Below are 13,846 nucleotides of genomic sequence, written 5' to 3' on the forward strand. Positions count from 1 at the left end.
ATTGAGGATTGAGGATTGTGGATTGAGGATTAAGTGTTGAGGATTGAAGGTTGAGGTTTGAGGATTGAGGATTGAGGATTGAGGATAGGCGATTGAGGGTTGAGGACTGATGGCTGAGGATTGAGGATTGACGGCTGACGATTGAGGACAGACGATTGAGGACTGAGGATTGAGGACTGATGGCTGAGGTTTGATGTTTGAGACTTGAGGACTGACAATTGAATATTGAGAATTGAGGCTTGATTACTGAGGATTGAGTATTGACGATTGAGGATTGAGGATAGAGGATTGAAAATTGAGGATTGAGTGTTGGGGATTGAAGATTGAGGGTTGAGGGTTGAAGATTGAAGATTGAGGATTTAGGGTTGAGGATCGGGTTTTGAGATTTTATGTTTGAGTATTGGCATTTGAAGGCTGTAGAATGTGGATTGACTAATGAAAACTGAGAACTGACGATATTCGACTGAGGATTTACAATTGAGGTTTGAGGATGGAGGATTGGGTATTGCAGGGTGAGAATTGAAGTTTCAGGATGGAGGATTGAGTATTGAGGATTGAGAATTGGGGATTGCGGAAAAAGGATTGAAGGTTGAGTATTGAGGATTGAGGACTCAGTGTTGAGGATTGAGGATTGACGATTGAGGTTCGAGGATTGGAGATTGAGGATTGTGTATTCATGTTTCAAGATTGAGGATTGAGGTTGAAGTTTGAGGATTTAGGATTGATAATTGATGATTGAGGATAGAGGACTGAAGGTTGAGGATTGAGGACTGTGGACTGAGGGTTGAGGATTGAGGTTTGAGAATTGAGGATTGAGGGTTGCGGATTGAGGATTGAGGATTGAGTATTGAGGGTGGAGGGTTGAAGATTGAATATAGAGGTTTGAGGATTGTTGATTGATGATTGAGGACTGAGTGTTGAGGATAGAGTGTTGAGAATTGATGTACGGGAACTGAGATTTGAAGATTGTAGGTTGAGGATCGAGTATTGAATACTGGGAATTGAGGATTTTCTATTGAGGGCTGAGCATTGAGGGTTGAGGATTGAGGATTGAGGATTGAGGATTGAGGATTGAGGATTGATGGCTGAGGACAGAGTATTGAAAACTGAGACTCGAAGATATTCTATTGAGGATTGAAAATTGAGGATTGAGGATTGAGGATTGAGGATTAAGGGTTGTGGATTGATGTTTGAGGTTTGAGGATTGACGATTGTGGTTTGAGGATTGGGGATTGAGGATTGAGGATTGATGGTTGAGGCTTGAGGATTGACGATTGAGGATTGATGGTTGAGGTTTGAGGATTGACGATTGAGGATTGAGGACTGAGGGTTGAGGATTGAGGTTTCAGAATTCAGGATTGGTAATTGAATAGTGAGGATTGAGGCTCGAGGACTGAGGATTGAGGATTGAGTATAGAGGATTGAAGATTGAGGTTTGAGGATTGAGGATTGAGGATTGAGGATTGAGGATTGAGGATTGAGGATTGAGGATTGAGGATTGAGGATTGAGGATTGAGGATAGAGGATTGAGCATTGAGGATTGACTGTTGAGGATTGAAGATTGAGGATTGAGAATTGATGATTGAGGGTTGAGTATTGATGACTGAGGGCTGAATACTGAGGGTTGAGGTTTAAGGGTTGAGGATTGAGTAATGAGTATTGAAGATTGAGTATTGATGAGTGATGGTTGATGATTGAGGACTGAGGATTGAGGACTGAGTGGTGAGGTTTGAGTGCTGTGAGTTTATGATTGACAATTGAATATTGAGTGTTGAGGCTTGAGGTCTGAGGATTGAGGATTGGATATTGAGGATTGATAATTAATGACTGAGGATTGAGGATCGAGGATTGAGCATTAAATGTTGAGGATTGAGGATTGAGGATTGAGGGTTGAGTATTGAGGATTGAGCATTGAGGATTGAGGGTAGAGAATTGAGGACGGACGATTGAGGACTGTGGATTGAGGATTGAGGGTTGAGGATTGCGGATTGAGGATTGAGGATTGAGGATTGAGGATTGAGGATTGAGGATTGAGGATTGAGTGTTGATTATTGAGGATTGAATGTTGTGGACTGAGGATTGATGACTGAAGATAATGAATTGAGATTTGATGATTGAAGATTGAGGACTGAGTGTTGAGGACAGAGTGTTGAGGATTGATGTCTGTGAACTGAGATTTGAAAATTAAAGACTGAGGGTTGAGTATTGAAAACAGAGAATTGAGGATTTTCTATTGAGCATTGAGGATTGAGGATTGAGGATTAAGTATTGAGGATTGATGGTAGAGGTTTGAGGATTGAAGATGGAGGATTGAGTACTGAGGGTTGTCGATTGAGGTTTCAGAATCCAGGATTGTTAATTGAATATTGAGGATTGAGGATCGATGTCTGAGGATTGAGGATTGATTATTGAGGATTGAAGATTGAGGATTGAGGATTGAGGATTAAGGCTTGAGGACTGAGGATTGAGGATTGAATATTGAGGATTGAGAACTGATGACTGAGGATTGAGGATTGAGGATTGAGTATTGAGCATTGAGGAATGAATGTTGAGGATTGAAGATTGAGGATTGAGGATTGACGATTGATGATTGGGGATTGAGGATTGAGGATTGATGGCTGAGTATTGAGGATTGACATTTGACGACTGAGGATTGAGGATTGAGGATTGAGGATTGAGGATTGAGGATAGAGGATTAAGGACAGAGAATTGAGGATTGAAGATTGAGGATTGAGGATTGAAGATTGAGGATTGAGGATTGAGTATTGAGTGTTGACTACTGAGGGATGAGGATTGAGTGTTGGGGATTGAGGATTGAGGATTGAGTATTGAGTGTCGAGGATTGAAGATTGAATATAGAGGTTTGAGGATTGTTGATTGATGATTGAGGACTGAGTGTTGAGGATAGAGTGTTGAGAATTGATGTACGGGAACTGAGATTTGAAGATTGTAGGTTGAGGATCGAGTATTGAATACTGGGAATTGAGGATTTTCTATTGAGGGCTGAGAATTGAGGATTGAGGATTGAGGATTGAGGATTGAGGATTGAGGATTTAGGATTGATGATTGAGGATTGAAGATTGAGGACAGAGTATTGAAAACTGAGAATTGGATATATTCTATTGAGGATTGAAAATTGAGGGTTGAGGATTGAGGATTGAGGACTAAGGGTTGATGATTGAAGTTTGAGGTTTGAGGATTGACGATTGTGGATTGAGGATTGTGGATTGAGGATTGAGGATTGATGGTTGAGTATTGAGGATTGACGATTGAGGATTGAGGATTGAGGATTGAGGATTGACGATTGAGGATTGAGGATTGAGGGTTGAGGATTGAGGAATGAGGATTGAAGATTGAGGATTGACTATTGATGATTGAAGATTGAGGACTGAGGATTGAGGAATGATGGGTGAGGTTTGAGTGCTGTGAGTTTATGATTGACAATTGAATATTGAGTGTTGAGGCTTGAGGAGTGAGTATTGAGGATCGAGTATTGAGGATTGAGGATTGAGGATTGAGGTTTGAGGACGGATGATTGAGGATTGAGGATTGAGGATTGAGGATTGAGGATTGAGGATAGAGTATTGAGCATTTACGAATGAATGTTGAGGATTGAAGATTGAGTATTGAGGATTGATGATTGCTGATTGGGGATTGAGGATTGAGGATTGATGGCTGAGGATTGAGGATTGACAATTGAGGATTGAGGATTGAGGATTGAGGATTGAGGATTGAGGATTGAGGATTGAGGATAGAGGATTGAGGACAGAGAATTGAGGATTGAAGATTGAGGATTGAGGATTGAAGATTGAGGATTGAGGATTGAGTATTGAGGGTTGACTACTGAGGGTTGAGGATTGAGCGTTGGGGATTGAGGATTGTGGGTTGAAGATTGAGGATTGATGATTGATGATTGAGGATTGATGGTTGAGGATTGAGGAATGACGATTGAGGATTCAGGATTGAAGATTGAGTGTCGAGTACTGAGGATTGAGCATTGAGTATTAAAAACTGAGAATTGAGGATATTCTATTGAGGATTGAAAATTGAGGATTGAGGATTGTGGATTGAGGATTAAGTGTTGAGGATTGAAGGTTGAGGTTTGAGGATTGAGGATTGAGGATTGAGGATAGGCGATTGAGGGTTGAGGACTGATGGCTGAGGATTGAGGATTGACGGCTGACGATTGAGGACAGAAGATTGAGGACTGAGGATTGAGGACTGATGGCTGAGGTTTGATGTTTGAGATTTGAGGATTGACAATTGAATATTGAGAATTGAGGCTTGATTACTGAGGATTGAGTATTGACGATTGAGGATTGAGGATAGAGGATTGAAAATTGAGGATTGAGTGTTGGGGATTGAAGATTGAGGGTTGAGGGTTGAAGATTGAAGATTGAGGATTTAGGGTTGAGGATCGGGTTTTGAGATTTTATGTTTGAGTATTGGCATTTGAAGGCTGTAGAATGTGGATTGACTAATGAAAACTGAGAACTGACGATATTTGACTGAGGATTTAATAATTGAGGTTTGAGGATGGAGGATTGGGTATTGCAGGGTGAGAATTGAAGTTTCAGGATGGAGGATTGAGTATTGAGGATTGAGAATTGGGGATTGCGGAAAAAGGATTGAAGGTTGAGTATTGAGGGTTGAGGACTCAGTGTTGTGGATTGAGGACTGACGATTGAGGTTCGAGGATTGGAGATTGAGGATTGTGTATTCATGTTTCAAGATTGAGGATTGAGGTTGAAGTTTGAGGATTTAGGATTGATAATTGATGATTGAGGATAGAGGACTGAAGGTTGAGGATTGAGGACTGTGGACTGAGGGTTGAGGATTGAGGTTTGAGAATTGAGGATTGAGGGTTGCGGATTGAGGATTGAGGATTGAGTATTGAGTGTGGAGGGTTGAAGATTGAATATAGAGGTTTGAGGATTGTTGATTGATGATTGAGGACTGAGTGTTGAGGATAGAGTGTTGAGAATTGATGTACGGGAACTGAGATTTGAAGATTGTAGGTTGAGGATCGAGTATTGAATACTGGGAATTGAGGATTTTCTATTGAGGGCTGAGAATTGAGGTTGAGGATTGAGGATTGAGGATTGAGGATTGAGGATTGAGGATTGATGGCTGAGGACAGAGTATTGAAAACTGAGAATCGAAGATATTCTATTGAGGATTGTAAGTTGAGGATTGAGGATTGAGGATTGAGGATTGAGGATTGAGGATTGAAGATTAAGGTTTGAGGATAGATTATTGAAGACTCAGGACTGAGTGTTGAGAACAGAGTGACGAGGATTGATGTCTGTGAACTGAGATTTAAAAATTGAAGATTGAGGGTTGAGTATTGAAAACTGAGAACTGACGATATTCGACTGAGGATTTACAATTGAGGTTTGAGTATGGAGGATTGGGTATTGCAGGGTGAGGATTGAAGGTTCAGGATGGAGGATTGAGTATTGAGGATTGAGAATTGGGGATTGCGGGAAAAGGATTGAAGATTGAGTATTGAGGATTGAGGACTCAGTTTTGAGGATTGAGGATTGACGATTGAGGTTCGAGGATTGGAGATTGAGGATTGTGTATTCATGTTTCAAGATTGAGGATTGAGGTTGAAGTTTGAGGATTTAGGATTGATAATTGAGGATTGAGGATAGAGGACTGAAGGTTGAGGATTGAGGACTGTGGACTGAGGGTTGAGGATTGAGGTTTGAGAATTGAGGATTGAGGGTTGCGGATTGAGGATTGAGGATTGAGTATTGAGTGTGGAGGGTTGAAGATTAAGGGTTGAGGATTGAAGATTGAGGATTGGGTATTGAGGATTGAAGAATGAGGATTGAGGATTGAGGATTGAGGATTGAGGATTGAAGATTGAGTATTGAGGATTGAAGATAGACGATTGAGGATTGAGGATTGAGGATTGAAGATTGAGGATTGGGTATTGAGGACTGAACATTGAGGATTGTGGATTGAGGATTGAAGGTTGAATATTGATGAATGAAGATTAACGATTGAGGATTGAGGGTTGTGGATTGAGGACGAGGACTGAGGGTTCAGTATTGATACTTGAGGTCTGAGGATTGAGGATTGAGGATTGCGAATTGAGGCTTGAAGATTGAAGATTGAGGATTGGGTATTGAGGATTGTAGAATGAGGATTGAGGATTGAGGATTGAGGATTGAGGATTGAAAATTGAGTATTGAGTGTTGAAGATTGAGTTTTGAGTATTGAGGATTGAGGATTGAGGATTGAGGATTGAAGATTGAGTATTGAGGATTGATGATTGAGGATTGAGGATTGAGGATTGAGGATTGAGGATTGAGGATTGAGGATTGAGGATTGAGGATCTAGAATTGGAGATTGATTATTGAGGATTGAAGATTGAGGATTGATGATTGAGGATTGAGGATTGAGAATTGAGGATGAGGACTGAGGGTTGAGGATTGAGGTTTGAGAAATGAGGAATGAGGATTGAGGATTGAGGATTGAGGATTGAGGATTGAGGATTGTGTATTAAAGATTGAGTATTGATCACTGAGGATTGAGGATTGAGGATTGAGGGTTGAGGATTGAGGGTTGATGATTGAATATTGAGGATTGAAGATTGAGGTTTGAGGACTGAGGATTGATGATTGAGGAGTGAGGATTGAGGATTGAGGATTGAGGATTGAGAATTGAGGATTGAGGATTGAGGATAGAGGATTGAGCATTGAGGATTGACTGTTGAGGATTGAAGATTGAGGATTGAGAATTGATGATTGAGGGTTGAGGATTGATGACTGAGGGTTGAATACTGAGGGTTGAGGTTTAAGGGTTGAGGATCGAGTAATGAGGATTGAAGATTGAGTATTGATGATTGATGGTTGATGATTGAGGACTGAGGATTGAGGACTGAAGGGTGAGGTTTGAGTGCTGTGAGTTTATGATTGACAATTGAATATTGAGTGTTGAGGCTTGAGGTCTGAGGATTGAGGATTGAATATTGAGGATTGATAATTAATGACTGAGGATTGAGGATCGAGTATTGAGCATTAAATGTTGAGGATTGAGGATTGAGGATTGAGGGTTGAGTATTGAGGATTGAGCATTGAGGATTGAGGGTAGAGAATTGAGGACGGACGATTGAGGACTGTGGATTGAGGATTGAGGATTGAGGATTGAGGATTGAAGATTGAGGGTTGACTACTGAGGGATGAGGATTGAGTGTTGGGGATTGAGGATTGAGGATTGAGTATTGAGTGTCGATGATTGAAGATTGAATATAGAGGTTTGAGGATTGTTGATTGATGGTTGAGGACTGAGTGTTGAGGATAGAGTGTTGAGAATTGATGTACGGGAACTGAGATTTGAAGATTGTAGGTTGAGGATCGAGTATTGAATACTGGGAATTGAGGATTTTCTATTGAGGGCTGAGAATTGAGGATTGAGGATTGAGGATTGAGGATTGAGGATTGAGGATTTAAGATTGATGATTGAGGATTGAAGATTGAGGACAGAGTATTGAAAACTGAGAATTGAAGATATTCTATTGAGGATTGAAAATTGAGGATTGAGGATTGAGGATTGAGGATTGAGGATTAAGGGTTGAGGATTGAAGATTGAGGATTGGGTATTGAGGATTGAAGAATGAGGATTGAGGATTGAGGATTGAGGATTGAGGATTGAAGATTGAGTATTGAGGATTGAAGATAGACGATTGAGGATTGAGGATTGAGGATTGAGGATTGAGGATTGAGGATTGAAGATTGGGGATTGGGTATTGAGGACTGAACATTGAGGTTGTGGATTGAGGATTGAAGGTTGAATATTGATGAATGAAGATTAACGATTGAGGATTGAGGGTTGTGGATTGAGGACGAGGACTGAGGGTTGAGTATTGATACTTGAGGTCTGAGGATTGAGGATTGAGGATTGCGAATTGAGGCTTGAAGATTGAAGATTGAGGATTGGGTATTGAGGATTGTAGAATGAGGATTGAGGATTGAGGATTGAGGATTGAGGATCGAAAATTGAGTATTGAGGGTTGAAGATTGAGTTTTGATTATTGAGGATTGAGGATTGAGGATTGAAGATTGAGTATTGAGGATTGATGATTGAGGATTGAGGATTGAGGATTGAGGATTGAGGATTGAGGATTGAGGATTGAGGATTGAGGATCTAGAATTGGAGATTGATTATTGAGGATTGAAGATTGAGGATTGATGATTGAGGATTGAGGATTGAGAATTGAGGATGAGGACTGAGGGTTGAGGATTGAGGTTTGAGAAATGTGGAATGAGGATTGAGGATTGAGGATTGAAGATTGAGGATTGATGATTAAGGATTGAGGATGGAGGATGAGGGCTGAGTGTTGAGGATTGAGGTTTGAGGACTGAGGACAGAGGATTGAGGATTGAGAATTGAGGATTGAGGATTGAGGATTGAGGATTGAAAATTGAGCATTGAGGATTGAAGGTTGAGGATTGAGGATTTACGATTGAGGATTGTGGATTGAGGATTGAGTATTAAGCATTGAGGGTTGAGTATTGAGTGTTGATGATTGAAGATTGAGGATTGAGAATGGATGATTGAGGATTGATGATTGAATATTGAGGGTTGATTACTGATTGTTGAGGATTGATGAATCAGGGTTGAGGGTTGAGGATTGACGATTGAGGATTGAGGATTGAGGATTGAGGATTGAGGATTGAGGATTAAGGGTTGAGGATTGAAGATTGAGGATTGGGTATTGAGGATTGAAGAATGAGGATTGAGGATTGAGGATTGAGGATTGAGGATTGAGGATTGAAGATTGAGTATTGAGGATTGAAGATAGACGATTGAGGATTGAGGATTGAGGATTGAGGATTGAGGATTGAGGATTGAGGATTGAAGATTGAGGATTGGGTATTGAGGACTGAACATTGAGGTTGTGGATTGAGGATTGAAGGTTGAATATTGATGAATGAAGATTAACGATTGAGGATTGAGGGTTGTGGATTGAGGACGAGGACTGAGGGTTGAGTATTGATACTTGAGGTCTGAGGATTGAGGATTGAGGATTGCGAATTGAGGCTTGAAGATTGAAGATTGAGGATTGGGTATTGAGGATTGTAGAATGAGGATTGAGGATTGAGGATTGAGGATTGAGGATCGAAAATTGAGTATTGAGGGTTGAAGATTGAGTTTTGATTATTGAGGATTGAGGATTGAGGATTGAAGATTGAGTATTGAGGATTGAGGATTGAGGATCTAGAATTGGAGATTGATTATTGAGGATTGAAGATTGAGGATTGATGATTGAGGATTGAGGATTGAGAATTGAGGATGAGGACTGAGGGTTGAGGATTGAGGTTTGAGAAATGTGGAATGAGGATTGAGGATTGAGGATTGAAGATTGAGGATTGATGATTAAGGATTGAGGATGGAGGATGAGGGCTGAGTGTTGAGGATTGAGGTTTGAGGACTGAGGACAGAGGACTGAGGATTGAGAATTGAGGATTGAGGATTGAGGATTGAGGATTGGAAATTGAGTATTGAGGATTGAAGGTTGAGGATTGAGGATTTACGATTGAGGATTGTGGATTGAGGATTGAGGATTAAGGCTTGAGGACTGAGGATTGAGGATTGAATATTGAGGATTGAGGATTGAGGATAGAGGATTGAGGACAGAGAATTGAGGATTGAAGATTGAGGATTGAGGATTGAAGATTGAGGATTGAGGATTGAGTATTGAGGGTTGACTACTGAGGGATGAGGATTGAGTGTTGGGGATTGAGGATTGAGGATTGAGTATTGAGTGTCGAAGATTGAAGATTGAATATAGAGGTTTGAGGATTGTTGATTGATGATTGAGGACTGAGTGTTGAGGATAGAGTGTTGAGAATTGATGTACGGGAACTGAGATTTGAAGATTGTAGGTTGAGGATCGAGTATTGAATACTGGGAATTGAGGATTTTCTATTGAGGGCTGAGAATTGAGGATTGAGGATTGAGGATTGAGGATTGAGGATTGAGGATTTAGGATTGATGATTGAGGATTGAAGATTGAGGACAGAGTATTGAAAACTGAGAATTGAAGATATTCTATTGAGGATTGAAAATTGAGGATTGAGGATTGAGGATCGAGGATTAAGGGTTGATGATTGAAGTTTGAGGTTTGAGGATTGACGATTGTGGATTGAGGATTGTGGATTGAGGATTGAGGATTGATGGTTGAGGACTGAGGATTGACGATTGAGGATTGAGGATCGCGGATTGAGGATTGACGATTGAGGATTGAGGATTGAGGATTGAGGATTGAGGATTGAGGATTGAGGATTAAGCATTGAGGGTTGAGTATTGAGTGTTGATGATTGAAGATTGAGGATTGAGAATGGATGATTGAGGATTGATGATTGAAGATTGAGGGTTGATTACTGATTGTTGAGGATTGATGAATCAGGGTTGAGGGTTGAGGATTGACGATTGAGGATTGAGGATTGAGGATTGAGGATTGAGGATTGAGGATTAAGGGTTGAGGATTGAAGATTGAGGATTGGGTATTGAGGATTGAAGAATGAGGATTGAGGATTGAGGATTGAGGATTGAGGATTGAGGATTGAAGATTGAGTATTGAGGATTGAAGATAGACGATTGAGGATTGAGGATTGAGGATTGAGGATTGAGGATTGAGGATTGAAGATTGAGGATTGGGTATTGAGGACTGAACATTGAGGATTGTGGATTGAGGATTGAAGGTTGAATATTGATGAATGAAGATTAACGATTGAGGATTGAGGGTTGTGGATTGAGGACGAGGACTGAGGGTTGTGTATTGATACTTGAGGTCTGAGGATTGAGGATTGAGGATTGCGAATTGTGGCTTGAAGATTGAAGATTGAGGATTGGGTATTGAGGATTGTAGAATGAGGATTGAGGATTGAGGATTGAGGATTGAGGATTGAAAATTGAGGATTGAGGATTGAAGGTTGAGGATTGAGGATTTACGGTTGAGGATTGTGGATTGAGGATTGAGGATTAAGGCTTGAGGACTGAGGATTGAGGATTGAATATTGAGGATTGAGAACTGATGACTGAGGATTGAGGATTGAGGATTGAGCATGGAATATTGAGGATTGATGTTTGAGGTCGGAGGGTTGAGGATTGATGATTGAGTACTGAAGATTGAGGATTGAGGATTGAGGATTGAGGATTGAGGATTGAGGATTGAGGATTGAGGAATGAGGATTGAAGATTGAGGATTGACTATTGATGATTGAAGATTGAGGACTGAGGATTGAGGAATGATGGGTGAGGTTTGAGTGCTGTGAGTTTATGATTGACAATTGAATATTGAGTGTTGAGGCTTGAGGAGTGAGGATTGAGGATCGAGTATTGAGGATTGAGGATTGAGGATTGAGGTTTGTGGACGGATGATTGAGGATTGAGGATTGAGGATTGAGGATTGAGGATTGAGGATAGAGTATTGAGCATTTACGAATGAATGTTGAGGATTGAATATTGAGTATTGAGGACTGATGATTGATGATTGGGGATTGAGGATTGAGGATTGATGGCTGAGGATTGAGGATTGACAATTGAGGATTGAGGATTGAGGATTGAGGATTGAGGATTGAGGATTGAGGATTGAGGATAGAGGATTGAGGACAGAGAATTGAGGATTGAAGATTGAGGATTGAGGATTGAAGATTGAGGATTGAGGATTGAGTATTGAGGGTTGACTACTGAGGGTTGAGGATTGAACGTTGGGGATTGAGGATTGTGGATTGAAGATTGAGGATTGATGATTGATGATTGAGGATTGATGGTTGAGGATTGAGGAATGACGATTGAGGATTCAGGATTGAAGATTGAGTGTCGAGTACTGAGGATTGAGCATTGAGTATTAAAAACTGAGAATTGAGGATACTCTATTGAGGATTGAAAATTGAGGATTGAGGATTGTGGATTGAGGATTAAGTGTTGAGGATTGAGGATTGAGGATTGAGGATTGAGGATTGAGGATTGAGGATTTAGGATTGATGATTGAGGATTGAAGATTGAGGACAGAGTATTGAAAACTGAGAATTGAAGATATTCTATTGAGGATTGAAAATTGAGGATTGAGGATTGAGGATTGAGGATTAAGGGTTGATGATTGAAGTTTGAGGTTTGAGGATTGACGATTGTGGATTGAGGATTGTGGATTGAGGATTGAGGATAGAGGATTGAGGACAGAGAATTGAGGATTGAAGATTGAGGATTGAGGATTGAAGATTGAGGATTGAGGATTGAGTATTGAGGGTTGACTACTGAGGGTTGAGGATTGAGCGTTGGGGATTGAGGATTGTGGATTGAAGATTGAGGATTGATGATTGATGATTGAGGATTGATGGTTGAGGATTGGGGAATGACGATTGAGGATTCAGGATTGAAGATTGAGTGTCGAGTACTGAGGATTGAGCATTGAGTATTAAAAACTGAGAATTGAGGATATTCTATTGAGGATTGAAAATTGAGGATTGAGGATTGTGGATTGAGGATTAAGTGTTGAGGATTGAGGATTGAGGATTGAGGATTGAGGATTGAGGATTTAGGATTGATGATTGAGGATTGAAGATTGAGGACAGAGTATTGAAAACTGAGAATTGAAGATATTCTATTGAGGATTGAAAATTGAGGATTGAGGATTGAGGATTGAGGATTGAGGATTGACGATTGAGGATTGAGGATTGAGGATTGAGGATTGAGGATTAAGGGTTGAGGATTGGAGATTGAGGATTGGGTATTGAGGATTGAAGAATGAGGATTGAGGATTGAGGGTTGAGGATTGAGGATTGAGGATTGAGGATTGAGGATTGAGGATTGAGGATTGAGGATTGAGGATTGAGGATTGAGGATCTAGAATTGGAGATTGATTATTGAGGATTGAAGATTGAGGATTGATGATTGAGGATTGAGGATTGAGAATTGAGGATGAGGACTGAGGGTTGAGGATTGAGGTTTGAGAAATGAGGAATGAGGATTGAGGATTGAGGATTGAGGACTGAGGATTGAGGATTGTGTATTAAAGATTGAGTATTGATCACTGAGGATTGAGGATTGAGGATTGAGGGTTGAGGATTGAGGGTTGATGATTGAATATTGAGGATTGAAGATTGAGGTTTGAGGACTGAGGATTGATGATTGAGGAGTGAGGATTGAGGATTGAGGATTGAGGATTGAGAATTGAGGATTGAGGATTGAGGATAGAGGATTGAGCATTGAGGATTGACTGTTGAGGATTGAAGATTGAGGATTGAGAATTGATGATTGAGGGTTGAGGATTGATGACTGAGGGTTGAATACTGAGGGTTGAGGTTTAAGGGTTGAGGATTGAGTAATGAGGATTGAAGATTGAGTATTGATGATTGATGGTTGATGATTGAGGACTGAGGATTGAGGACTGAAGGGTGAGGTTTGAGTGCTGTGAGTTTATGATTGACAATTGAATATTGAGTGTTGAGGCTTGAGGTCTGAGGATTGAGGATTGAATATTGAGGATTGATAATTAATGACTGAGGATTGAGGATCGAGTATTGAGCATTAAATGTTGAGGATTGAGGATTGAGGATTGAGGGTTGAGTATTGAGGATTGAGCATTGAGGATTGAGGGTAGATAATTGAGGACGGACGATTGAGGACTGTGGATTGAGGATTGAGGATTGAGGATTGAGGATTGAAGATTGAGGGTTGACTACTGAGGGATGAGGATTGAGTGTTGGGGATTGAGGATTGAGGATTGAGTATTGAGTGTCGATGATTGAAGATTGAATATAGAGGTTTGAGGATTGTTGATTGATGGTTGAGGACTGAGTGTTGATGATAGAGTGTTGAGAATTGATGT

Source organism: Calliopsis andreniformis, unplaced genomic scaffold (genome assembly GCF_051401765.1).
Source record: "Calliopsis andreniformis isolate RMS-2024a unplaced genomic scaffold, iyCalAndr_principal scaffold0039, whole genome shotgun sequence".
Lineage (NCBI taxonomy): Eukaryota > Metazoa > Arthropoda > Insecta > Hymenoptera > Andrenidae > Calliopsis > Calliopsis andreniformis.